General features: G+C 42.2%; 1 non-coding gene across 1 annotated transcript; it reads left to right on the top strand.

Moving 5' to 3' along the window:
• The first annotated feature begins 4,900 nt into the window (after positions 1-4,900).
• LOC148561517 (small nucleolar RNA R71) lies at positions 4,901-5,008 on the top strand. Its single transcript, XR_015887809.1, has one exon. It is a non-coding gene; the product is annotated as a small nucleolar RNA R71 (small nucleolar RNA).
• The last annotated feature ends 223 nt before the right edge of the window (positions 5,009-5,231 follow it).

Genomic DNA, 5,231 nt, shown 5'->3' with positions numbered 1-5,231 from the left:
TGGGTTGTCTCCCACCTAGCACTTTGCTTTAACGTCCGTAAGTTGGATGCTCCACTAGCTCAGTCTTCGGCTATGTGGGGATCTTCCAAGAGAAAGATCTCGAGCTCCTTGTTTTTCTTCAGCTTCTCACCATGGTACAGCTTTAAACGATGTCCATTAACTTTGATAAGTTCAGAGCTTGAAGGATGGCTTAGGTGATAAACTCCGTACGGTTCGGCCTTCTCTACTCTGTATGGACCTTCCCATCTTGATCTCAACTTGCCTGGCATGAGCCTCAGTTGAGATTTATAAAGGAGGACTAAGTCCCCAGGTTGGAACTCTTTCCTCTTGATGTGCTGATCATGTACAGCCTTCATCTTCTCCTTGTATAGTCTTGAGTTCTTATAAGCTTCTAGGCGAAGGCTCTCCAGTTCCTGCAGTTGTAACTTCCTTTCAGCTCCGGCTTTTTCAATTCCCATGTTGCATTCCTTTACTGCCCAGAAGGCTTTGTGCTCAACTTCAACAGGGAGATGACAAGCTTTTCCATAAACTAAGCGGAAAGGAGTCATCCCAATGGGTGTTTTGTATGCTGTTCTGTATGCCTAGAGTGCATCTTGTAGCCTGGTGCTTCAGTCTCTTCTATGAGGTTTGACTATCTTCTGCAAGATACGCTTTATCTCTCTATTTGACACCTCGGCTTGCCCATTAGTCTGAGGATGGTAGGCTGTTGCAACTTTATGAATTATCCCATGCTTCTTCATTAGTCCCGTTAGTCTCCTGTTACAAAAATGGGTTCCTTGATCACTCACGATTGCTCGTGGTGATCCAAAGCGACAAATAATATGGTTTCTCACAAAGGAAACAACAGTGTTAGCATCATCATTGCGGGTAGGAATTGCTTCCACCCATTTGGAAACGTAATCCACAGCTAACAATATATAGAAATAACCATTAGAATTTAGAAATGGACCCATGAAGTCAATGCCTAAAACATCAAAAATTTGACAGAAAAGCATAATCTGTTGAGGCATCTCATCCATCCTGGATATATTACCAAATTTCTGGCATGGAAAACAAGATCTACAAAATTCAGCAGCGTCCTTAAAAAGAGTAGGCCACCAGAATCTACAGTCTAAGATTTTTCTAGCAGTTCTTTGAGGGCCAAAATGTCCTCCACTCTCAGATGAGTGACAGGACTCTAAGATGGACTAGATTTCTGATTGAGGCACACACCGTCTAATTACCTGGTCAGTGCCACATCTTCATAAATATGGGTCATCCCATATATAATATTTAGACTCGCTTTTCAGCTTGTCTCTTTGATGCTTAGAAAAGTGTGGAGGAAAAGTGCGGCTAACTAGATAATTAGCTACAGGTGCATACCAAGGGACTATCTCAGATACTGCTTGCAGGTTATCAAATGGGAAATTATCAGCTATAGGAGTAGAGTCATCTGTAATATGTTCAAGGCAACTCAAGTGGTCTGCCACTAAATTCTGGTTACCACTCCTGTCCTTAATTTCCAAATCAAATTATTGTAATAGCAGTATCCAATGTATAAGCGTTGGTTTGGACTCCTTTTTAGCTAATAAATACTTTAGAGCTGCGTGGTCTGAATACACTACTACTTTAGTACCAAGTAAATAGGCTCGGAATTTATCCATAGCAAAAACAATAGCAAGAAGCTCTTTCTCAGTAGTAGTGTAATTCGACTGAGCGGCATCTAAAGTTTTAGACGCATAAGCAATAACAAAAGGATCCTTACCTTCACGCTGAGCCAGTGCTGCTCCTACGGCATGGTTGGAAGCATCACACATTATTTCAAATGGTTGGCTCCAGTCTGGTCCTCTCACAATTGGAGCTTGAGTCAGTGCGGTCTTCAGCTTATCAAACGCTTGTTTGCAATTTTCACTGAACTCGAACTCAATATCTTTGTACAGTAGCCTGGATAAGGGAAGTGCTACCTTACTGAAGTCCTTAATGAACCTCCTGTAAAAACCTGCATGGCCAAGGAAAGAACAGACATCCCTCACAGAAGAGGGGTAAGGTAAACTAGAAATAACATCCACCTTTGCTGGATCTACAGAAATGCCAGTGTTAGACACAACACGTCCTAGTACAATCCCTTGTTTAACCATAAAGTGACATTTTTCAAAATTTAATACCAGGTTTGTACTGACACATCTATCTAATACTCTAGATAATCCGTCTAAGCAAAGGCTAAAGGAATCGCCATAAACACTAAAATCATCCATAAAAACCTCCATACAGTCCTCAATAAGATTAGATAAAAGACTCATCATGCACCTCTGAAAAGTAGCTGGTGCATTGCACAAGCCAAAGGGCATTCTCTTGTAAGCATAAGTCCCAAAAGGACATGTAAAAGTGGTCTTTTCCTAATCCTCATGAGCTATATGAATCTGGAAATAACCTGTGTAACCATTTAGAAAATAATGATGTGATTTACCTGACAGGTGATCCAGCATTTGATCAATGAATGGAAGAGGATAGTGATCCTTACGGGTGGCTTGGTTGAGGCGTCTATAGTCAATGCAGACCCTTCAGGCATTCAGAACTCTGGTTGCTATGAGCTCTCCATGCTCATTCTTCACTGTAGTGACTCCAGACTTCTTTGGCACCACTTGTACTGGACTTACCCATTAACTGTCTGAGATGGGATAGATGATATCTGCCTCTAGTAGTCTGGTCACTTCCTTTTTGACAACCTCTAGGATAGTGGGGTTCAGTCTTCTCTGGGGTTGATGGACAGGTCTTGCTCCCTCTTCTAAAAATATCCTATGCTCACAGACTTGAGGATTGATGCCTACTATGTCTGCCAAACTCCAACCGATTGCCTTCTTGTGCCTCCTCAGCACACCAAGTAGCTGCTCTTCCTGTTGAGAAGTGAGTTCCCTTGCAATGATAACCGGAAACTTCTGCCCGTCTTCAAGGTAAGCATATTTGAGGTATGGAGGAAGGGGTTTTAATTCTAACTTCTGATCATGCTCAGGCTCTGGTTTGTCTGGAGCTGGTAACAGTGGTAAGGCACTGTCATTGTCCTCTGAGAATGTCCCCACACTTGGGCCTTGTCCTATGTGATTCTCTTCAAATTCCTCCTGGTGAACTTCAGCCATGGTTTCATCTATAATGTCACACTGGAGGATAGAATGATCCTCCGGAGGATGCTTCATAACTCATTCAGATTGAAGATCACTACTCGGCCATCTATTTCAAAAGAGTATGTTCCTGAAAAAGCATCTAATTTAAACTTTGAGGTCTTCAGGAATGGTCTTCCGAATAGGATTGATGATGGCTTGTCTGAGTCATTTTGGGGCATTTCCAGGATATAAAAATCAGTGGGAAACGTGAGTCCCTTAATGCCCACTAATACATCTTCAGCAACTCCAACCACTGTAATAATGCTTTTATCTGCTAACACAAAACGAACTGCCGACCTTTTTAAGGGAGGGAGCCTCAAAACATCATATATAGACAAAGGCATTATACTCACACATGCTCCTAAATCACACATGCAGTCAGAAATTATCACACCACCAATAGTACAATTAACTATACAAGGACCTGGGTCACTACACTTTTCAGGTAAACCTTCCATTAAAGCAGATATGGAACTTCCTAAAGGAATAGTTTCTAATTCATTAATTTTGTCTTTATGTATACATAAATCTTTTAGAAACTTTGCATACTTAGGTACCTGTTGAATAACATCAAATAGAGGAACAGTTACCTCAACCTTTTTGAATATCTCTACCATTTTTGGATCAGGTTCCAGCTGCTTCCTGGGCTTCCTTGCAAGTTATGGAAATGGAATAGGAGTGGTGTCTTCTGCAGTGTCTGCGCCTTTTGATGCTTCCTCTTGTGGTTGCACTTCTTCTTCTTCAGCCATGTCCTGTATGTCCTCTTCCTCTTCAACATCTTCTATTTCCACTACCTCTTCAGCTGAGGCGTGTTCTGGTGAGCTTGGCTCCTCCTGGTTCCTCTCCTGCAGTGTGGTTCCGGACCTTAGGGTGATGGCATTAATACCACCCTTGGGATTAGGTAATGGTTGAGAGGGAATTCCACTGGAGCTCAAAAGTTGATTATTGGAGTTATTCATTGAACCATTCTGTGAGACAAGAGCTTGTAAAGTAGCGTTCAGACCATTTAGAGTGGCATTAATGTTATTCTCCATGGTCTGCTGTCTCCGATCAATAGATTGTAGTAAGTCATCATTGGCAGATGAAGAAGGATAGGTAATTTGAGAGGTCTGCTTTTGGCTATTCTGTGGTCCTTGGGATTGCCTTAGGTGAGGTGCTCTGTAAGGCTGATTCTGATTCTGCTGCCTATTGTTGTTATTATTCCACCTCTGATATCCCTGATTATCTCTGCCTCCTCTGTTGTTGTTGTCCCTCCAATTCTGGTTAGAATTGTCCTGCCATCCATGGCTGTAGTTGCCACCTTGATTGTAACCTTGGTTGGGGCGGTTATAGAAGTTATGAGTGGCTGTCACGGTGTTGTCTTCCTGTTGGAGCTGCGGACATTCATCATTATAATGGCTATAATCAGCACAGATTCCACAAACTCTTTGTTGGACTAACTGTTGGTTTTGCTGTGCTGGAGAAGGTTGAGCTTGCTGAACTTGTTGTTGATTCAATTGCATCTGCTTCAACAAGTTGGTCATTTCACAGATACTCTGAGTTAAAGCAACAGTCTCTCTGCTAGAGGATACTTCTGCAACGGCTTTTGCACGGCCTTGTTTCTGCCTGTGATTCCTAGTAGATTCAGCTAAGTCACTGATCAATTGCCATGCCTCATCAGTGGTCTTGTACTTTTTCATAGACCCATTGCTAGCACTTTCCAATGTGGTCTTATCTTGGGGCCTCATGCCCTGTGTGACATAACCGAGTAACACTATCTTGTCAATCATATGGTAGGGGCAAGCTTCTAGATGATTATTGAAGCGCTCCCAGTACTCATAGAGAGTTTCAGAATCATCCTGAACAATCATGGAAATATCTTTCCTCAGTTTATCAGTATCTTCAGCTAGAAAGAACTTTTCCAAGAATTCTCTTCTCAGTGTATCCCAGTTGGATACAATTGCTGCTGGTTGGGTGTAGTACCACTTTCTTGCCTTCCCCTTAAGAGAAAACGGGAAAGCTTTCAGCAAAATTAAAGTTTTATCTGCACCATCACGCCTGACAGTAGAACAGGCTGCCTGAAAATCTCTCAGGTGCTTGATAGGCTCTTGAGCT

This window comes from Arachis ipaensis, chromosome B6 (assembly GCF_059453495.1).
Source record: "Arachis ipaensis isolate K30076 ecotype BB chromosome B6, ASM5945349v1, whole genome shotgun sequence".
Lineage (NCBI taxonomy): Eukaryota > Viridiplantae > Streptophyta > Magnoliopsida > Fabales > Fabaceae > Arachis > Arachis ipaensis.
This window is presented reverse-complemented; position numbering and strand designations above follow the sequence as displayed.